The sequence below is a fragment of the Elephas maximus genome, chromosome 1 (assembly GCF_024166365.1).
Source record: "Elephas maximus indicus isolate mEleMax1 chromosome 1, mEleMax1 primary haplotype, whole genome shotgun sequence".
Lineage (NCBI taxonomy): Eukaryota > Metazoa > Chordata > Mammalia > Proboscidea > Elephantidae > Elephas > Elephas maximus.
The window spans coordinates 198523067-198547562 of record NC_064819.1 but is presented as its reverse complement, the minus strand read 5'-3'; positions in this window follow the sequence as shown (position 1 = coordinate 198547562).

Below are 24496 nucleotides of genomic sequence, written 5' to 3'. Positions count from 1 at the left end.
TGGCTCTGACAGGCCTGACCTAAGAAATTGTGTTTACTAGCATTTACCAGTTAAACTGGAATTACATTCTCTGTTTTAAAAAGTAGTCAATTTTTTTTCGGGTATCACCGTTCTAAATAGAAACTGGGGAAAGCCAGTTCTTAAAATAATTTTTTGGCAACTATTTACTTAGCATGAGGTGGATATATTTATTTTATCAGAACCTACAACCCGAAAACATTCCAGATACTCTATAAGAATAAGAGGAAATTACAGTTTACATCAGTTACAATTTTATTCATAAAGTAGTAAGTCCTTTCCTGTGAAGTGTTTCTGTGAACAATTCTGTGGTAATAGTCACTCTCATTTTAATGTATAAAAAACAGTTTTAAACACAAGAACTTCTCCCTCATCAATTTATGTATACTGTAGCTTACAAGGAAACCCTGGTGGTGTAGTGGTTAAGGGCTACAGCAGCTAAGCAAAGGGTCGGAAGTTCCAATCCGCCAGGCGCTCCTTGGAAACTCTATGGGGCAGTGCTGTTCTGTCCTATGGGGTCGCTATGAGTCGGAATGGACTCGACGGCACTGGGTTTTGGATAGCTTACAAGAAAGTAGGAAAACATTAATTGTAGTAGAAACAAACAAAAATATTTTTGCTAAGCCTAGCCTTTCGTACACGCTAGACACAAGCGCAGCATAATTATGGTAAGAAAAATCATGTCTCTTTAGCTGTGGTACGATGTGGGCGATCAAATGGATCAGTATTAAAGTATATTTTGGAAAGGTCTTCTGTGAGCACCACAATTTAACTATTAGGATTAAAGACCCATGGTTATTACCCTGCTTGAACAAAATAGAAAAGAACCACTTTGCTATTTTTCCTAGAATAAGAAGAAATCCCATTCTAGGAAATCAGCTGCTTGCCAGTTGACAGTTCCTACTTAGATGTTACATTTAAAACAACAAACAAACCCTGCATACCCGCTCACCCACACATCCACACTCACAGTTTAACCAACATCCTTTCCTTTGCAAAGGCACTAAAGGCCAGAAATGCTAATAAAGTTTACAGAATAATCACAGAGGTGATATGAGCTTCAGTTTATTACTCTAATAAGAGACACAGGCACAAAGGAAGAAGGAATGGAGCTATTCAAGCTGATGTCCTGAAGTGCTAATGTCAGAAGTGATGTTTATGTTATAGTTGTTAGACAGGGTGACAATTTCTGCCGTTGTCCTACAAATCTAGACTTCTACTCACTTGCCTTTAAGTGATGGCTGGAAAAAAAGGCATTAACAAAGCAAACCGCCTGCGAAGATCAGTGGAAAGAGCAACCAGGAGGAATCAGACCTTGCTGTACTCCTAGTCCTGTCACCATCTGTATAAATTTGCACCAAACCCTACAGAGGTCCTGTTATTGATTTTTTTTTCATTTCGGGTTTGTGCATAAACATTTTTTTAAATTTACATATTCATTTAGCTGATGTTTTTGGAAGGCTTACCGTGGTTGAGGCAATGCTCTGCACTAGGGATACAATGGTATGTAAGAAGGACATAGTCCTTGTTCTCACAGTGACTTAACCTTTATACAAGGTTCAACGACTGGAATAATAGAGGAAATACAAAGTTAAATGAGAGCATAACAAGGATTCCTGATTCAGTCTTTATTTTGCTCATCATATTATTTACTTATTTGCAGAGATGTAGCCAGGGGGCAGTATGGGGGGGGGGGCTTGCCTCTGGCTGCAAGTCCAAGGGGGTGCCAATTGAGACGCTGGATAATGTTGCCACGCGTCACAAATATGAAAGGCGCCTGACTGAGGAAGCCGGACCAGAGAAGGGAAGGCATTTCTGCGGATGAGTCCACGGGGATGGCGCAACTTAGATTGACCCTGGGCGTTCAAATAGGGGGGAGGGGGATGCAATTTAGAGATTGGCTCTAGGCATTCGTTACCCTTGCTATGCCCCAGCTTATTTAGAATATCATCTTTAGTTCAGCATAAGCAAGTTTAAAAAAAGAGACTAGCTAAAAATGGTGGAAGAGTTCACGTGTATACATTCTTTCTCACTTTGAATCCCTTAAGGAAATGACAGAAAAAGACTTCGTTCATTCCTCAAGAATATATCAGTGCCGGAAAATGAGAAAGGATGCCCAGAAAATTAAAGTTTCTAGAAAGAAAAGGAGAAACAAAATGGAATCAGGTTGATGAAGAAACAAGGTTAGAGAAAACCTGAGGCTAAAACACGGCTAAGAGAAAATTTTACAGTGTTGAAGGAATTCCAGTGATTATCCAAGCTCAGAGCAAACACATTCTTGAAATAGCTAGGCCAGTTTGGCACCTTCTTCCTTCTCCCTTCCCACTTATTCTGAGTGGTAGGGATTAGTAGTGTTTGCCCCTGGATAAAATCAGAAAAACACTAAATGCTCTCTGTAGACTGAATAATCTGCCACAGGAGGCCAAGGCTGCCTTGGAGAATTACCCTGCACTAGAAGCAGTTCTTGAGTGGTACTCAGCTGCTCATGGAAAGGTTTGAGATTTGAGTCCACCCAGAAGCACCTGAGAAGAAAGGCCTGGCGATCTTACTCCCGAAAAATCAGCCATTGAAAACCCTATGGAGTACAGTTCTACTCTAATACATACGGGGTTGTCCTGAGCCCAAATCTTCTCAACAGCAGCTGGTATTACTGACAGAGTAGCAGAGCGGAGCTGGTGGTGGCTCTCGAACCCTACTGCAGATACAGAGGAAAGAAAAGAGGATCAGGTGCCTAGTGACATTAATGGATCCACCCCGAATTTATATTCTCTTAACTTTGAAAACTGTATGGGGAGGTTGTGAACCTTTCTGACTTATTCCTACCTTGATTGAAACATGATGCTTCAAATGCCCTGCCAACATCCACTGAGTCCACAATTAGGTCTCCCTTCTGGAGAAGAGACTAGTTGGGGAAATGAAGCAGTACAATTCAGAGGAGACCTTAGCCGGGTGCCTGGACACTAGCCAGTAAATCTTTGGCATATCTGATTTAAGAAAAACCCAAAAAACCAAATCCATTGCCGTCGAGTTGATTCCAACTCATAGCGACTCTATAGGACAGAGTAGAATTGCCCCATACGGTTTCCAAGGAGCACCTGGTGGATTCGAGCCACTGACCTTTAGGTTCGCAGCCGTAGCTCTTAACCACTATGCTACCAGGTTTTCCATCTGATTAAAAGAGAAAATAACATAATAAATGAATATGGAAGACTATTGTATATAAGTAAATTTGAAAATCTAGGTGAAGGGAAAGGTTTTCTAGGAAAGACAAATGATTGAATTTGACTGAAGAGAAGGTAGAAAATCTTATTAGACCAATAACCAAGGAGACTAGAACATAGTCAAAGATTAATCTTAGAAACAAAGCCAGTCCCAGATGGTTTTACAGGTGAGTTCTTCCATTCCTTCAAGGAACACATTATCTGTTACAGTAACTATTTGGGGTCTAAGGAGGAAATACTATAAATTTATTCTACATGGCTAGCATAATCCTGAAATCAAATCTAAAAGAGAAGAAAAGGAGGAGAAGGAGAAGAATAATACACCAATCTCACTTAAGAACACATTTTAAAATGCAGTATGCTGAAGAAATGATAAAATCATGATGCAGGAGTGTTCATCCCAGGGATACGAAGATGACTCAGCCTCAGGAAATCCAATAGCATAATTTACTACTTTAACAAAGTAAAAAAGAAAATATTTTAGTTATCTAAATGCTAAAAAGTATTTGATAAAATTCAAGATCCATTCCTGCTAAAACATTTCTTAGGAAAATAGGAATAAATGGTTACTAGAATGTGTTTTTTTTTTTTTAGAATGTGTACACAGAATCATTATCAGACATTACAGTTGAGATATCAGAAACATTTCTATTAAAATCAGAAAAATGACTGAGATGATCATTTTTACTGCTATGTTCAAGATTTAGACTTGATGTCTTGTAATACAAAGAATAGAAATGAGGTTTTGTTTTGAAATGGAAAAGAACAAATTGTTAGTATTTCAGAAAATATGGTTGATTATCTAGAAAATCCAAAGGAATCAACAAATAAACTAACAGAATAAGAAAATTTTTTAAAATAGTAGGTTGATCAAGATCAGTGTATGAAGTCAATACTTAAAATATTCGGAAATAACCAGTTAGAAAATGGATTAAAAAATCATTTTTGCAATAGCAATAAAAACAACAAAATAACTAGAAATAATTTAGCAAGAAATATGTAAGTCTAATAAGAAGGAAACTATCCATTTTTAATAAAGCATGGAAAAGGAAATCTGAATTTTACATATTATATACATTTTACATTATAATATACGTTACATTTACTATGTGGGAAGATTTAATAGTATAAATACATTAACTCTCTTATATACAGTCTATATATTCAATGCAATTCTATTAAAAATCCCTGCTAATGCCTTATGAAGCTTGATCGGTAGAAGTTTAAGTTCATCTGGAAGAAAAAAATGTGTAAGAATGTCAGGAGAAGTTGAAAAAACAAGTATCAAAACAATATAAAGTTAAGGTAACTGAAACTGTAGAATAGAATAAGAATAGAAAAGGATAAATGTAAACCAAACAAGGTGTGAAGATAAAGACCAATTGTATATGCTAATTTCATATTTAAGAAAGGTAGATTTTCAAATTAGTGGATAAATATTAGTTCCATAAATGATAAGACTATTGATTTAAAAGGAAACAAAGCTATCACCCAACTTACAATATAGATATAATACACAAATAATTCTAGATTATTTAAAAAGCTAAACCTTTAAAAAGGCATTAATGTATTGACAAATTTGAAAATATTTTTACAATCTTGGTGTGATAGTAAACTACTTAAATAATATACAATATCTAGAAAACATAAATAGACTAACAGAGTTGACTGCATAAAAATTTAAAACTTCATATGACAAAATTACATGAACAAAGTTAAATATTTGCAAAATGTATAGTTTCTAAAAATTGATTAAAAAATAGGGTGACAACAACAAAAACTAAAAGAACATATATAAATAGATAATTCAATGAAGAAGAGACATAAAAAACCAATAAACATATAAAGAGATGCCCATCCTCACTAATGATTAGGGAAAGGTAAATTATAGCAAGAGGAAGAGATTATTATTATTATTTTCCCTTCAGATTGGCAGAAATTAAAAGGATTGCTTATATGAAGGTTTGGGAAGGTCAAGTGGAAATAGACATTCTCATACAATATTGGTGGCATTGAAAATTATGACAGCTTTTTTAGAGGACTCTTGGAATATTTGAGTCTCTTTGGCATAGCAGAAATATCTTCATATGAGCACAAAGAAATATTTACAAATGTTTCATCACAACATTTTTAATAGTGAAAAAAGTTAATCATTAATAGAGGGATAGTCTATTATAAATTTAATAATTATGATACATGTATAATATGAATGCTATTCAGAACCCATGAAGAATTAGTCTATATGTACTGATGTGGAATAATATGCAAGCTATAGCTGTAAATAGAAAAAAAAAGCGCAGTCCTATTTAATCTCTATATTTTGATCCCAATTTCGTTAAAAGAAAAACCCCAAGCTATGTATTTTTATATAAATGTGTGTATGTAAATATGCAGAAAAAAATCTAAATACATAATAAACTATAAAAATAATTTTGGGAGAGGAGATTGGATTGTTGTAGGGGGAAGGAAACATGATCGCGCCCTGGTGGAGCAGTGGTTAAGAGTTTGGCTGCTAACCAAAAGGTTGGCAGTTCAAATCCACCAGGCGCTTCTTGGAAACCCTATGGGGCAGTTCTACCCTGTCCGATAGGATCACTATGAGTCGGAATCAACTTGATGACTGACAATGGGTATAGAGATCACCTGATAGAATCTGTAAAAATTAATAAAAATGAACAATTTCTTAAATTGTTTTTCTAAAAGAAAACACCATTTTAACCCACTGCCGTCGAGTCGAACCACCATTTTAGTCATTATTTTTTTGGGGGTGGGGTGGAATATAGCTTCACAGTTGCAAGAATTGGATTCATTATGGACAAGACTAAAAAAAAAAAAAAACACTTAAGAAGTATGTGGTTACATTGTGGAGATATCACAAATCTAGTGACTGACACAATGAATTTTAAAGCAAGGTGACCCTTATGTGAGTACTTGGGACTAGTCAAAATTTCCCACAAAATTTTACACAGATTCCAAAGTATTCTACTGAACCTCACTTAGGTGGAAGTAAAGATGAAAACCGCATATAACAAAAAAACTGCACATTCCATGACAGGAACTGATGCTTGCATCTGAATAATTTGAATGAGGTAATTTTAAAAAGCAAGATTAAAAAAAAATTCATAAATAATGACATTACATATGTGTGGTTTTTGACAGTCATCCTTTTTTACTTGTAAATTTGTCTTACAAAGATAACAGTAAAGTGCATTCTGCTAAGCACTTAATGAATCAACTTTACATTTTTTGTGTTCAATTTTTTTAAATTTTTATGTTGAAATGAACATAGATTCACAGAAAGCTGTAAAACTAGTACAGAGAAGTCCCCTGTACCTTTCACCCAGTTCCTGCAATGGTTATACTTTACCAAACCATAGTATAATGTCAAAACCAGGAAATTGACATTGGTACTATGAGTACAGTTTTATGCCACTTTATCACATGTGTAGATTCGTGTAACCACCACAGCAATCGATATACTGAATTATTTCATCATCACGAAGATCTTCCTTTTGCTACCCCTTTAAAGTTACACCCACCTTTCTCTCCTTCCAACATCCTTAACCCCTGGCAACGATTGATCTGTCTCCATCTCTATAATGTCATTTTGAGAATGTTATATAAATGGAATCATACAGTATGTAACTTCTTGAAATTGACTTTTTCACTCAGTTTAATACCCTTTCTATATATAGTTGGGTCATTTTTCTTTTTTACCAAAAAACCCAAACCCATTTCCCTCAAGTAGATTACGGCTTGTAGCAACCCTATACCTTTGCAAAGTCAATAAAACAAAAGTAAACATCTTCTGGTATTCTCTGCTTTCAGCCAAGATCCATCTGACACCAGCAATGATATCCCTTGTTTCAAGTCCTCTTCTGAATCTAGTTTGAATTTCTGGCAACTCCCTGTTGATGTACTGCTGCAGCCATTTTTGAATTACCCTCACCGTAATTTTACTTCCGTGTGATATTAGTGATATTGTTTGATAATTTCCACATTCTATTGGAAACCCTGGTGGCGTAGTGGTTAATTGCTACGGCTGCTAACCAAAGGGTCGGCAGTTCGAATCTGCCAGGCGCTCCTTAGAAACTCTATCGGGCAGTTCTACTCTGCCCTATAGGGTCGCTATGAGTCGGAATCGACTCGACGGCACTGGGTTTGGTTTGGTTTGGTTTTATTGGATCACCTTTCTTCAGAAGAGGCACATGTATGGATCTCTTCCAGTTGGTTGGCCAGGTAGCAATCTTCCAAATTTCTTGGCATAGACGAGTGAGCACTTCCAGCACTGCATCCGTTTGTTGAAACATCTCAATTGATATTCATCAGTTCCTGAAGCCTTGTTTTTTGCTGATGCCTTCAGTGCAGCTTGGACGTCTTCCTTCAATACCATTGGCTCATAATTATATGCTACCTCCTGAAATGGTTGAACATCAACCAATTCTTTTCGGTACAGTGACTGAGTATTCCTTCCATCCTCTTTTGATGCTTCCTGTGTCATTTGATTTTTTGCCCATAGAATCCTTCAATATTGCTACTCAAGGACTGAAATTTTTCTTCAGTTCTTTCAGCTTGAGAAACACAAAGTATATTCTTCCCTTTTGGTTTTCTAACTCCAGGTCTTTGCACATTTCATTGTAATACTTTATTTTGTCTTCTTGAGCCACCCTTTGAAATCTTCTGTTCAGCTCTTTAGTTCATCTTTTCTCCCATTTGCTTTAGCTGCTCTACATTCAAGAGCAAGTTTCAGAGTCTCTTCTGACATTCATTTTGGTCTTTTGTTTCTTTTCTCTGTTTTTCATGAGTTTTTGATTTCTTCATGTAAGATGTCCTTGATGTCATCCCACAACTCATCTGGTCTGCGGTCATTAGTGTTCAACGCATCGGATCGATTCTTGAGATGGTCTCTAAATTCAGGTGGGATATACTCAAGGGCATACTTTGGCTCTTGTGGACATGTTTTAATTTTCTTCAGCTTTAACTTGGACTTGCATATGAGCAATTGATGGACTGTTTCACAGTTGGTCGCTGGCCTTGTTCTGACTGATGATATTGAGGCTTTCTATTGTCTATTTCCACAGATGTAGTTGGTATGATTCCTGTGTGTTTCATTCAGCGAGGTCCACATGTATAGTCACTGTTTATGTTGTTGAAAAAAAGGTATCTCCAATGATTAAATCATTGGTCTTGCAAAATCCTATCACGTGATCTCTGGCATCGTTTCTATCACCAGTGCATCCTGATTGCATGTTCGATCAATTTCAGACTGAAAAAGTTGGTAAAAATCTTCAGCTTCTTCATCTTTCACGTTAGTGGTTGGTGTGTAAATTTGAATAATCATTGTATTAACTGGTCTTTAATGTAGGCGTATGAATATTATCCTATCACTGATAACACTGTATTTCAGGATAGATCTTGAAATGTGCATTTTTGACAGTGAACAAGACACTGTTCCTCTTCAACTTGTCATTCCTGGGATAGTAGAACACGGGATTGTCTGATTCAAAATGGCCAATACCAGTCCATTTCAGCTCACTGATGCTTAGGATATCAATCTTCAAGGGTTCCATTTCATTTTTGACAATTCCATTTCCATTTTTTCTTGATTCATACTTCATACATTACATGTTCTGATTATTAATGGATGGTAGAAATCATACCTCTCTTTAAGTCCCTTGAGTCATCGCCATTTATAATTGTCTTAAATATTTTAAACCAAATTAATAAATTAAAATATCATAAGTAGGCATTTGATTATTTCATCTCCATTTCTAAAACTTTATATGATCAAGCTTACCCAAAATATTATTTGCAGGGTCTCCTTAGTACATGAGAGGCACCTTATATTCGTGAATAATGGTAAATGGCCCAAGGCCTAAGAACTTGCAATAATTTATCCTCTTTACTCCAAAATTCTCTTTAAAGCATACTTAGAAGGCCTTCTCTTTGGTTAGCCCTCAGCTTTAGAAGTGAGATAGTTAAAGAGAAAGTACTAACTTTACTGGACAGAAAGCAGTATGGTAGCAAATGAGAAAATCAGACTGACCATACACATTAATCTTTAGTCCAATGATCCTACTTCTGCATGTCTATCAAGGAAATAATCAAGTGTCCATCAGAACATCGGTAATAGTATTGATAAATTAGAAACATTTGACTATCTCCAAAGGCAAATTCTTAATTAGGCTACAGGCAATGGATTCTTAGGATTAGATGGCTGTGAATTTTGCTCCCATGACTTAGCTTTACCCATCAGTAAAATGGGGAATAATAATAATAATAAAAAACATTGTCATTGAGTCGATTCTGACTCATAGCGACCCCAAAGGACAGAGTAGAACTGTCCCAAGGGGTTTCCAAGGAGTGCCTGGTAGATTCAAACTGCCGACCTTTGGTTAACAGCAGTAGCTTTTAACCACTATGCCAGCAGGGTTTCCAAAATGGGGTTAGAGTACTGTAAACCAGGTTTTATTATGAGGATTAAAAAACGTAATACCTGTTAAAGTGCTTATATAATGTCTGGCATAGAGTAAGTAGAAAAAAATAAAAACAAAACCCATTGCCACCAAGTTGATTCTGATTCATAGCAAGCCTATAGGACATAGTAGAACTGCCCCGTATGGTTTCCAAGGAGTGCCTGGTGGATTCCAACTGCCAACCTTTTGGTTAGCAGCTGAACTCTTAACCAGTATGCCACCAGGGTTTCCAGAGTAACTAGAGTAAGTTATAAATGCTGTATCTTGTCATTATTTGGGAAAAATAAGTGTCTTAAAAAAATAAAAATATATCCTTTGCCAGATAATTTCATGTCTCAGAATCAATCCTAAAAAAATAATCGGAAATGTAAAATGGGCTTATATGCAAAAAATATTCATTGAAATGTTATTTACAAGTCCACATAGAGTGGAAGTTCGTGTAAACACTATCATATTTGTAAAGAATTGTTAATTACATTGGAAGGAGTAAAAATGAAGACTACAAAACTGACTTTATAGTTTGATCATTATTCTGTTTAAAAAATTATTAATAAAACACACAAAAAAGACTAAAAATAAACATTAGAGATTCTTGTCTAAGAATTTATTCTTCTAATATATTTTACCATTTTTTAACAAAGAGCATGTATTACTTTTATAATCAGAGATTAGTTATTTTAAAAACTAACACAAACATTTCGAAAATAAAATTCCTAGGAGGAGTTCTGCATCCCTGCTAAATGGAATTAATGTGTAACTTTTGTACAACTACAAATATGTTTTTATTTATAAATCACAAATTAAACATTAAAAGCTAATCGCTTTATATTCTGTTAGATGTCTTGTTACTATGGGAACATTTAGGTTAATAGTAGTGTTATAGAAAAAATATTCTGTACTTCAACTACATGTAAGATTAATTTTTTAACAAGATTGACAGACAGTATTCCAAATGTTTCTGCACACTTTTCAATTCTATAGTGCAGCAAGTGTTATTAAAATTAAATAATTACTGGTATTTTCTTTTCAGAAGATATGGCGTCCCAAGTGAACACTTAATAACTTAATTGGTCAACATTTTTTTTTTTTTGTATTTCTAACGTAATTATGTTTTTCAAAATAAACCAAGTAGTTTGTTTTTAATGAAGATTAAGATGGATTGAAATATAAATAGAGAAATTATTTTTTCTGAATTATTTAATTCAGATTAAGCTGGTTTTAAAACTAGCATACAGTGTAAAATCAAGCTTGATTTTTAAAATTGGATTAGGGATCAGATGTGGTTTTTTGTTATTTGAAAAGAAAGGGGAAAACAATGAACCATGTACTAGGCCAAATACTCATCTGCAAAACGATGGGGACAATGTGGTAAATGAGGACACAGCAGGTGCTCAATAAAAAAGTCAGATGATGAGCAACCTGAAATGCCCGCAGGTTGCAGTGAATGCCCCGTCCAGTTTCTCACTGCTGTGTTTATTTATACTCCTGTTGTCCTTTCTGCCTGGAATTCCTTCTCCAACCCTGTTGCCCCTACTCCAAGATGCCCCCTCTCTCTAGTCCCCTACCCCACTTCTCTCCTTGCCAGAAGGTTTCTCTTTCTGGAGGTTCCTTCTTATAACAGCCTGTACTTACTCTTTCCCTGACACTTACCACTGTATAATAATTTTATTACAAATATTTTGAAGCCTGAAGGAACTTTTGCTTGCATGTGATATTAATGTTATTGCTTGATAATTTCTGTATTCAGTTGGATCACCTTTCTTGGGAATAGGCATAAATATGGATCTCTTCCAGTCAGTTGGTCAGGTAGCTGTCTTCCGTATTTCTTGGAATAGACGGGTGAGCACTTCTAGCACTGCATCTGTTTCTTGAAACATCTCAATTGATATTCCATCAATTCCTGGAGCCTAGTTTTTCACCAAGGCCTTCAGTGCAAAAGCAGCTGCAGCTGCGTATCAGCAGGGAACTGCCAGAAATTCAGGCTGGTTTCAGAAGAGGATGTTGAACAAGGGATATCATTGCTGATGTCAGATGGACCCTGGCTGAAAGCAGAGAATCGCAGAAGGATGTTTACCTGTGTTTTATTGACTATGCAAAGGCATTTGACTGTGTGGATCATAACAAACTATGGATAAAATTGAAAATAATGGGAATTCCAGAACACTTAATTGTGCTCATGAGGAACCTGTACACAGATCAAGAGGCAATTCTTTGGACAGGACAAGGGGATACTGAGTGGTTTAAAGTCAGGAAAGGTATGCATCAGGGTTGTATCCTTTCACCTTACCTATTCAATCTGTATGCTGAGCAAATAATCTGAGAGCTGGACCATATGAAGAAGAATGAGGCATCAGGATTGGAGGAAGACTCATTAACAACCTGCAATATGCAGATGACACAACCTTGCTTGCTGAAAGTGAAGAGGACTTGAAACACTTACTAATGAAGATCAAAGACCACAGCCTTCAGTATGGATTGCACCTCAACATAAAGAAAAGAAAAATCCTCACAACTGGAACAATAAGCAACAACATGATAAATGGAGTAACGATTGAAGTTGTCAAGGATTTCATTTTACTTGGATCCACAATCAACACCCATGCAAGCAGCAGTCAAGAAATCAAAAGACACATTGCATTGGGCAAACCTGCTGCAAAGGACTCTTCAAAGTGTTGAAAAGCAAAGATGCCATCTTGAAGACTAAGGTGCACCTGACCCAATCCATGGTGTTTTCAATCTCATCATATGCATGTGAAAGCTGGACAATGAATAAGGAAGACAGAAGAAGAATTGACACCTTTGAATTGTGGTGTTGGCAAAGAATATTGAATATACCATGGATTGCCAAAAGAACGAACAAATCTGTCTTGGAAGAAGTACAACCAGACTGCTTCTTAGAAGCAAGGATGGCAAGACTACATCTCACATACTTTGGACATGTTGTCAGGAGGGATCAGTCCCTAGAAAAGGACATCATGCTTGGTAAAGTAGAGGGTCATCGAAAAAGAGGAAGACGCTCAACAAGATGGGTTGACACAGTGGCTGCAACAATGGGCTCAAGCAGAACAAGTATTGTAAGGATGGCACAGGACCAGGCAGTATTTCGTTCTGTGGTACATAGGGTCGCTATGAGTTGGCACACAACAACAACAACAACCGCAAAGGGACTTTGGACGTGGAGGGGAATGCACTATGAGACCCTGGTCCCTGTTTGCCTGGAAGAGTCTAGAGAGCATCTTCTTTGTGCTTTGGGTCCATGACATTTTGACAGGGTTGTTTTGACAGTCATTTTAATACAGCCATTTTGAGGCAGCCACTATGATGCAGCTGTTTTGACTTCAGAGACTGAAACAGTCATTTTAGCACAGCACTTTCCAAGGCAGGGATGTTTTGAAGAGGAGACATTTTGACAAAGCCTTGTCTAGGCTTTTTTTTTTTTCTTTCTTTTTAACCTTTTACATTACTAGGTAACAGAAAAAATAAACCACTTCACCCCATCCTTGGGAAAACTCATCCCATGTTTTACCTCCACTGATAGGATGGTAGTCTAAGATCAGAGATGGGCAGAAGACTGAGCTAGGAATGTCTGACTAACATCCAAATCACAAAGATCTGTTTACTGCATTTACTCAGCTAAGAAAAGGGCATCAATCTTTCTAAGCAATACACCTGCTCATCTGATAATTCACTTGCATCTTGAGTGACCTGCATAAAATTCTCCCATCTCCCCTTTCAAGTTAAAGACACTGAAAGGAGACTATTTGGTCCACGCACATGATTCCTTCTTCTTGGATCTAGACTGTACGAGAACACGCAATTAAATTTCAGACATTTGTCTCTACCTTCAGGACAGAGTAGAACTGCACCATAGTTTCCAAGGAGCAGCTGGTGGATTTGAACTGCCGGCTTTTTGGTTAGCAGCTGTGGCTCACCATAACCACTGCATCAACAGGATCCCATAATTAATACTGTAAAACTTTATTATTATTCCTGGATTTGATGAACAACACTATTATTTCCTTAAAAATTAACCGAATTCTATCAAATCTGTTGGGGGGAAGCTTCCCTTGTTTTGGTTTAGAGAAGTTATACAAATTCATAAACATGCAAACCATACTCAGTGAAGTGCCAAGTATAAATCTCTTATAACCTTGGTAAGTGTAGAGAACAGAGTAAGGTTCAGGGATGTCATATGCACTGCTTGGGAAAACAAGCAACAACTCAAACAACAACAAACAAAAATAATGATGTTATAGTTTTGATAGGGTCATTAAAGTGTCCCTGCATCAAAATAACCTTTAGCAGTGTCAACGTGTTCAGTGACACAAACAGTCCCCATCAAACATCTATGTTACACTTCTTTTCTTACTCTACCCATCTCCATTTGTCATTGTCCTTGGTTTCTGAAGTTTCTGGAGGATCCTTCAAGGCAGCAGGTGTCCCAAAGGAATCACCAACGTCCCTGTTGAATTGACTGCCTCCCAGGGCTTCAAACTCCATCAGTCTCAAGGAGAAGTGCTAGGTTCACTTTCCCAGCCTCTAGGTCATCTTTTGTCAGCTGGGGGACCTAAGAAGCCCTGGTGTGCTCGCCACTCCTCTCTTCACTATTTCTACTTGTCTCGTGGAGCCCTCTGGAAAAAGAACTTCTTCAGCTTCTGCCTGCACTCCACTCTCCTAAAGGCTCAACAAGTGCAGTTAATCATTACAGTACATTGGGGGATCTGAACAGAACTGCCAGGTTTACATCCTGGCTCTGACACTTGGGGCTGTGTGATCTTAGGTAAATTACTTAAGCTCTCTGTACTTCGGTTTCCTCATATGCAAAATGGAAATGAGAGGTATAGTATCTACTCCAGACAACATGGTGACAGTCAGTCCCAGTGTGCTAGTTACTACGTTGGGCTATTGTGCAGAATAAACTCATTAAATGACATGCGATGGCTCTCAACCGTTGTTCACACTAGGGCAAACACTCACTTTCTTAGTTATCTAATGCTGCTGTAACAGAAATACCACAAGTGGGTGGCTTTAACAAACAAATTTATTTTCTTACAGTTTAGGAGGCTGGAAGTCCAAATTCAGGGTGCTAGCTCTAGGAGAAGGCTTTTTCTATCTGTCAGCTCTGTAGGAAGGTCCTTATCTCTTCCGAGCTTCTGCTCCTGGGCGTTCTTCACATGGCTTGGCATCTCTCTTCCCTTACCTGTGCTTCTTGCTTGCTTGTTTAATCTCTTTTATATCTCAAAAGAAATTGACTCAAGACACATCCTACACTAATCCTTCCATTAACATAACAAAGAACTCATTCCCAGATAGGATTGTAACCAAAGGCATAGGGGTTAGGATTTAAAACACGTGTTTTGGAGGGACATAATTCAACCCATAACACTAAGTGTTCATTGTTACTTAAAAAAACAAAACAAAAAATCAGTATCCAGCAACAGACTCCAGGCTATCCCAGTTCTCACCCCTCTGGGCGTGAATCTATCTTTCCCATCCACATTTCCTCAGCACAGGGTGACTATGGGCATGCAGCCGTATTGATCAGTGGATGAGTGAATGAATGGATGGATGGGTGATGATGGTGTTTATATTGACGGTATGGGTGTTGTCGTGAAATACTTTCATTCAAGGCTGCTCAGTTCCTAAATTATATTTTAATGAATGTCGTTTTATAAAAAATTGTACTGAATTGAGAGTAGGATTAAAATAAAACATACAAAGGAACCTTCTTTTGAATGAGAAATTCCAAGTAAGGATATAAGAAAGGTAAAGAATAAAAATGCACACGCTTCCCACAAAAAGACTGAAAACCAGATGAATGACTTTTTCTTCTATAGTGTTTTGTTTCAGCATCAAAAGCCATTTGGAGGACTGGATGACTTACGGTCTTAAAATGAAACCGTATATCATTAAAGCCTTATTTTCATGAAGATATTTTCTTCTAATTAAATTCAATACCATCCAGTGGAAGAATAGCTTATTCAACATGATACAGAAAAATGCTTTTCTGTGTAATAGAGAACTCAAATGAAGATTTCGTGTTTTACTGTGAATCAAGGAAAAATGCACTCTGGGGTTACACTCTTCCTTTGGGCAAGCATTTTCTCTTAAATGGGCAGCTTGGGCCTTATTTCATCAGTGGAACAGAAGGCTAAAACTGTGATTAATTTACCACGGCACATGATAAAACAGTATCGGAGGAATGAAAACAGTTCCCACCAAAAAAAAAAAAAAAAAACATAATAGTGACCCCTATTCTTTTAAATGGAGCCCTGGTGGCACCAGTGGTTAAGTGTTTGGCTGCTAACCAAAAGGTCACCAATTCAAATCCACCAGCTGCTCCTTGGAAACCCCATGGGGCAGTTCTACTCTGTCCTGTAGGATCACTATGAGTTGGAATTGACTCGACAGCAGTGGGTTTTACTCTTTTAAATAGTAGCACTGAAGCCTTCACAAGTAAAAACAAAGAATAAGAAAAACAAAACCCCTAACCCTCAGACACACTTAATAACTGATGGTTGTCTTCACCATATTCTAGAGGTCTCTGCAATTTATTGAGCAAATCTTTAGGAAACCCCTGGATTGTGTCAAGTACCATGCTAGGCCCAAAACCAAAACACCAAACCAAACCTGTTGTGTTGAGTCGATTCTGACTCTCAGCGACCCTACAGGACAGAGAATTGCCCCACAGGGTTTTCAAGGAGTGGCTGCTAGATTCAAACTGCTGACCTTTTGGTTAGCAGCCGAGCTTTTAACCACTGCACCACCAGGACTCTGTGCTAGGCCCAGAAACAAAAATGAAGAAAACATACAGGTACCGCTTTCTAAAGAATTGCCATCTAGTAATTTTGGCACATTTCTTTTAGAAATATGATCCGATAAGAAGCCTAAAGGGAAACACCTGTATGCATATATATGCACAGCTCTGTTTATTCACTTTCAGAATCATATTTTTTGGCTGCTGATTTAGTGAAAAGGAACATAGTACAAAAAGGTGCATAAATAATTTATAATTTTTTCTCAAGAAAGCTTTTATCCCAAATTCATATCTGAGTGTGACAAACTGCAAATAGTGATATAGGTACTGTTAACAGCAACGTTAATCAAAGCAGTAGTTAACAAGAGTGAAACAAATCTTGTTAAACTAGTGCTTAAATTTTCAAAGATCTTTAAAAAGCATCTCAATTTTAAGGTGAGGAAGACGTGAAGATGAAATATTCATGTAAACGTGTAGGGGAGATTAAACATCAACAAAAATCACACCTAGGATGAGACTCTTGACTTCTAATAACCATTCCCCTTGGAGAAATGGCTGATTCTAGGGCTGGGGCAGGAGATAGCCAAGATGAGCCAAAGTGTCTTGTAGTGCCAGAAAGTAAGGAAGTGCTAAAACATAAAATAAAGGTAAAATTAAAAAGATGGGGGCCTGTCAAAAGGGGAGCTCACCTATAGGTGCTCCCAATGGCCAAAACTGGAACAAGTTGAGCAACGAAATAAAGAACATACTATTGGAAAATATAGAATAAATATCCATTGGCCCATATGATATAAATAAATGATTAAATAAATTTATGAGATATAATTATTGGGGAATACAAAAGGGAGGAGAAGAGACAAATATCTCATACAGAAGAACTCTAAATAATTTATGTAGAAAACCTCCCTTAAGGAAGTGGAGTGAGTATAACACCCTACACTTTTAAGTATATGCTGTGCATAGTAACTTCCCTCAAAAGAGTACAGTATGGAAGGGGGAAAAAAGAATAACTGCAGGGAAGAAGACTGGCAAACACTACCTTGGCCATGACTGTGACAGTCATGTTGATACTGTGTATCCTTGACGTGATGGATGAGAATGGCACTTTACCATTGTGGTCTCCCTCTCAAAAAACCATAACCTCTGTCTAACCATGAAAAAATATCAGACAAAACCAAACTTAGGGATAGTCTACAAAATACCTGATCAGTACACCTCAAAACCGTTGAAGTCTTAACAAAGTCTGAGTAACTGTCACAGCCATGTGGTATCCTGGATGGGATCCTGGAACAGAAAAGGGACATTCAGTAAAAACTAAGAAAATCTGACTAAAGTATGGACTGTATTTAATAATAATGTACCACTGTCTGTTTGTTAGTTGTGACAAATGAACCATACATAGCATGTAAGATATTAACAGTAGTGGGAACCAAGTGCAGGGATTATGGGAACTTTCTGTCCAATTTTGCCACTTTTCTGGAAATCAAACTATTCTAAAATTTATTTTAAAAATAAGTAAAAATCAAATACCTGAAGTCAATAAAAAGATGATACAATTATTTCCAATCAAAAACAAAACTAAAAATCAAACCCACTGCCATCTAGTCAATTCCTTGATAATAAATCCATAATGAATTTATTTATTAGAATAAATAATGAAAATTCTTATACTTTGATTCTATTTGCTACTTCATTACTGTATTGGGTTTAGTTTTTGTCCCAAGTATTTTGAATAAAAAATAATACAGAATTTTTTTTGTACCTTTGCCCCCAAGTTCCTCTCCCCTACAAATTCAGGGACTCTAGGCATTTTGAAAAGTTTTCTGGCCCTATGGCTGCCCAAGTTGATGCATATCTTTGTTTGAAATACTATTTCATAGTATGAATAATTCAATCTGGTTATTGTACTTTTTTCTTTTTCCATTTTTGCACGTGGCTGACTACCAAATGGCATAGAAACTGTTATAGTTAAAAACTACCCTTAGCGGGTATAGAATTTACACATATTTGAAGCCGTGAAAAGCAAACATATTAATACTCACTTGATGCACAAATTTGAAATAATGTTAATTACTCAAATTAAAGATTAAGAATCCTATCATCTAAAAGCTAATGGGTCAAATGCATTTTGAACAGTGTTTACACTACTACCACATGGTGGCGCCACTGCAGCTGGTGAATGTAAAGCCCTGCCAAGTTTTGGATTACTTGAAATGATTGAATTTTGAATTATGTGACATCGTCGGGAACACAGGCTATGTTCTAATTCTATGCCTCATTTATAGATGAGATAACTGGAGAGGCCAGAGTTAAATGATTCTTCTAAGTCTACACAGAAGTATGCTGCTCCCTGCCACTCGGTTGCTTGTCCGCCTTATATATGTATTCACCTATGGATTAATTTCCAGGACAAACTTTATGGGGAAAAATAAACCTTCTAATGTCACTTTAATTTCATGCATATAAATAAATATTCAAAATGTATTTATTAAAATTTTGACTAAGTACAATTATCCTTCTTTAGGTTCCTAAAAGTTTCTGTGCTGTTTTTTGCTGAGGAAAATTTTGCTGGTGCTAGAAAATTTAGGAGCCATTAAAGTAATGAATTAAAACTATATGCATTGACTTGGAGGGATTTTTACAAAGTAGTGTTAGGCAAAAATATAAAAAGTAAAAAAGATAGCATAATCCCACATTTACAAAACAATGACAGAGATTAAAATACCCTGTATAGTATGTATATTAATATACTCCATTGCCTCGGAGTCTGTTCTGACTCATAGCAACACCGCAGAACAGAGTAGAACTTCCCCATAGGGTGTCCAAGGCTGTAATCTTTACCGAACCAGAGTGCCCACATCTTTCTTCCATGGCAAGGCAGGTGGGTTCAGACCTTCAGCTTTTGGGTTTAAACTGCCAACCTTTTGGTTAGCAAGCCAAATGCTTAACCACCAGGGCTCCTTTATATATTAATGTCTACAAATATATGTCTATGTAGAGTTATTTGACTGCAGAGGAAAATATAGAATTGTGTCTAAAGTCTTTAATATGAGTTACCTCTGCAGAGGGAAGGGAAGTGACTCATGAGGGAAAAAGGAGAAGAGAGTAAGGAGGAAGCCAATCAGAACAGGAAAAAAATTGCACATGCAGAAAATTCCTGTATATGATCACATTATGTATTTATATAAAATTATGTTTTTCTGATTGTATATATACAAATATAAATTTAAATACTTTGTTTTAAAGGTATTAGAAAGAATATAAATATATATAAAATGATAATCTGAAAAAATGTTTGTAACAAAATGATAGCTAATGTACCTACTCTCTTAATATATGTATTAAAAAAACTCCTACAAAGCAATTAAAAATGAAACAACAGCAATAACTCAATAGAAAAAAATGAGCTAAACCACAAGCAGACAATTCATATGGAAGAAAAATACAAGTGGCTTTTACATATTTGTAAAGATGTTCATTCTCATTTGCAATCAGGGAAATGCAAATTAAAACCACAGTGAAATATTGTTTCAAAATTCATCAGTTTGTCAAAAAATTAATATGTCCTAATCAGTGGCATCACTGGGGGATATGGAGGTTGTGAACCTCACTGGGTGACACTGTCAGAGGGGGTGACACCAAAATGACCATCTATAAAAGCATCTCTGTAGTTAGTTCTAAAAACAAAAACATTTTTTGTAAGCCCAGTTTACCTGTATCAATACACACACAAGGCTAAAACTCTCTGCTTATTTACTTGTTGAACCTTCTAATATGCTCCAGTTAGAGCTGTCATTATCACCCAATTACAACGACGCTTCTAATCGTGGTTTCAGCAGCACGTGCTACGAGCATGCGCGCTCTGTTGTTTTAACTGCTGCTGCTGTTTTTATAGTTGCTGATTTTGTCAAATTTTCTGGTGTTTTAGCTATAATATTGCAGTAATTAGTGTTTATGAGCTTGTATCAATAACTTTTTTGAGAATGAAATGGTAATTAAAGGAAAGGAAGAAGTGATACATGGGAATTACAATTTACAAGAAATGTTAGTGCAAAAAAATGACTAAGGATTCTGTATGGTCTGGTATGACAGGAGGTCCATGGAAGAGTGGGGGTTCCACTGTCAGTTACCACACTGGGTGACACCAACCCCAGTGACACCACTGGTCCCAGTGCCAAGTTTTGGCAAGGATTACTGATGAGTGTGAATTAAGAAAATCACTTTTAAGAGCAATTTGGCAGTATGTACAAAAGATGTCTAAACCCTGTAACCCAGCAGATGCACTCCTAGATACATGCCCTCTCGTATGTTGATGAAGAAACGTTGACAAGAATGTTCATAGCCTTGTCTGAGAGAGCAAAAATTGGAAACAACCTAAATGGACATAATGATAGAATGGATAAATAAAAAATAAATGGACATAATGATAGAATGGATAAATAAACCAACTTTATTCTTTATGTTCATATGAGGAGTACTGAGCAGTGGGGTAAATGAATAAATTTGAGCTACACAGGTAACATAAATAGATTTTCAAAAACTAATTTTGAAAATAAAAAGCAAACTGCAAATGAATACATGCAGTATTCATTTATCCACTTATATTAAATTTAAAAACATGCAAACTAATTATACACACATATAATCTGGGAATAAATACGCATGTTGTAAGATACACATAAATATAAAAAAATATGGAAATGGTAAATATTAAATTCAGAGTGGCAAATACTTCTGAATGAAGAAAGGGGGGAAATTCAAATGGAGAAGTAATCTTCATCTGATCAGTAATGTATTTTTTAAGCTAAGTGGTATGTACTTGTGTTATTTATTATTATTTATAATGTTTCTCATGTTTATAATTATTACAATATGATATTATATTCTTATTAGTATTATTTCATAGTATTTTTTAAAAGATACCCAACCGCCTCATAAGATGAGTACTTATTAAAATGACCTGCACCTGTTGTCATGGAGTCGATTCCAACTCCTAGCGACCTATAGGACAGAGTAGAATCTCTCCACAGGGTTTCCAAGGCTGTAAACCTTTATGGAAGCGGACCGGCACATCATCCATGGAAGTAGCAGCTGGTAGGTTTGAAATGCCCACCTTTCAGTTAGGAGCTGAGCGTTTTTAACCAGGGCACCACTCTACCACCAGTGCTCCCTTAGTAAAATGACAGCAAGAAAATATTTTTCACTTACCAGAATGGTAAAAACAAACATTTTGCTAATATATTGTTCTGTCAGAGGTGCAGGGACACAAGCGCTTTCAGTAATTGTTCAGAGTATAAATTTGTATAACTTCTATGTATGTGACAATTTGGCAAAATTAGTTAAAATTAAATACACATCCATGCCATTTAACCTCTTTCACTATTAGGAATTTATTCTTCAAATAAAAACCCAGTACACGCAAGCAAATACATAAAGGCGTATATACAAAGCTATTCATTGCAACACTGTGACAGTAAATGACTAGAAACAACATAAATAAATCAAACTTCAAAGGGGGCTGGTTAGGTAAAACATGGTTTATCCATACAATAGAATTTATATAGGGGATAAAATAACTGACTTGATGGCCACGGGTTTGGTTTCGGTTTACCCATAAGCTGATATGAATAGTCCCAAAGATAAATAGGAAAAAAAAGAAAGGGTGCTGAACACTTGTATGGTAATCTCTCTTTTGGTAACACTGGTCTCTGGGACTTGGAACAGTTGGTTGGCGGACAGAGGCAGGAGATAGAGGGATTTTACCAATATTTCGTTTTGTGTGTTTTGAATCTTGTATGATGCGTGTGTATTACCATTCAACAAACTTCAAAAGGTGCAAAAGCAAGTAAGTGAAAGAATAAATAATGAAATTAAAAAAAAAAATCCAAGAGATGCCACTCATATATTTCATTTCAAAGATAGCATTGGCACTTGTAATTAAATTGCATACCTGCTTTATATCCAAGGCCTATAGGTTCAGTTAGTTTAGGGGTAATTTAGTGACCAACGGAGAAAAGTCTCATTAAAATGTTGCATATTTTGAGAGGCACTCTGTTCAAAGTAATGATCTCTTTACCAAGACAACAGACTTCCAGTTCCTTCTCAGAAGAGAGTTAGGGACCATGACCATAAAAATTTAGTGGTTTTGATAAGGCCCCACTATTTGGGTTTTTAATTAATTAATTGAGCTATACCTCAGCTTTTTCTAAAATGATTTTAAAACCAACTAACAAATCAGTACAAATATAGCATGATTTAATGAATCAAAAATGAGTAAGAAATTGAGACAAGGATAATTACTCATTATTCCTTCTTAGAGTTCTTGTTAATTTTTGTTTTATATATATTGAAGCCATGTTAATAGGTACATATAAGTCGAGAATTGTTATACATTCCTGAAGAATCAAATTTTCATGTATTAATGTTACAAATATCTTTTGCCATAAAGTCTATTATTGATATCAGTAGAGCTACACAAACTTACTTTTGATTTTAACTTCATGGTATATTTTTTCCCATCCTTTCAAAAATTTTTTTCATGTATAGTAAACTGCATATGGTGGTTAATTTTTTTTTTTTAATCTAGTTTGGCAATCTTACTCTTTTGATACTTAGTACACAATGAAAGTTTGGCAGTTCATACCCACCTAGAGGTTCCACAGGAAAAAGACCTGGTAGTCTGCTTCCATAGAGATTGAAAACCCAAAAAAACCAAACCCATTGCTGTCAAGTTGATTCTGACTCATAGTGACCTACAGGACAGAGTAGAACTGCCCCATAGGGTTTCTAAGGAGTGCCTGGTGGATTTGAACAACTGGCCTTTAGGTTAGCAGACTTAGCTCTTAAACAATATGCCACCAGGCTTTCCTTCATAGAGATTACAGCCTATGAAACCCTATGGGGCAGTCCTACTCTGTCACATGGGGTCACTATGAGTCAAAAATCAACTGGATAGTGCCTAACAATAACATTAACAACAACTCATACATTTAATGTCATTACATATATTTGGATTTAGTTCTACCATCTTATTGTTTGTTTTTGATTTGCTCACCTGTTTCACATTTATTTTTCTCATTCTGGAATAATCACTTGGTTATGATGTATCACTTTTATATATACTTCAGGATTTGATTTACTTATATTTTATTAAAGATTTTTGTGTAAATGTACATCAAGGATATAGGTCTGTAATTTCTTTCTTTCTTTTGTAATATCTGTCAGATTTTGGTATCTAGATTATGGTAACCTCACAAACAGTTTGGGAAGTGTTCCTTCCTCTAAAAAAATGTGTAAGAGTTTTGTTATTTCTCCTTTAAATATTTGATAGAATTCACCAATGAAACTATCTGGGTTTTTGTGGAAAAGTTTCTGATAATTTAAAGTATTTACTAGATATAGGACTACTCAGATATTTTATTTCATCTTGTGTCTGTTTTGGTAAGTTTGGTTTTTTTTAAATAAATTTATCCATTCTATTTAAATTGTCCCTGCACATGTCTGTTAGTTTGTTATACTGTGGGGGCTTGTGTGTTGCCGTACCGCTGGAAGCTATGCTATCGGTATTCAGATACCAGCAAGGTCACCCATGGCGGACAGGTTTCAGCTGAGCTTCCAGACTAAGACAGACAAGGAAGAAGGACCCAGCAGTCAACTTCTGAAAAGAATTAGCCAGTTAAAACCTTATGAATAACAGTGGAACATTGTCTGATATTGTGCCGGAATATGAGCCCCCCAGGTTGGAAAGCACTCAAAATACAACTGGGAAAACCTGCGTTCTCAAAGTAGAGTCTACCTTAATGACATGAATGTAGACCAGCTTTTGGGACCTTCATTTGCTAATGTGAAATGTCTCAAAATGAGAAGAAACAGCTGTAAACATCCATTAATAATTAGAGCCTGGAACGTACAACGTATGGATTTAGGAAAATTGGAAATCTTCAAAAATGAAATGGAATGCATAAAGATCAATATCCTAGGCATTAGTGAGCTGAAATGGACTGGTATTAGCAATTTTGAATGGG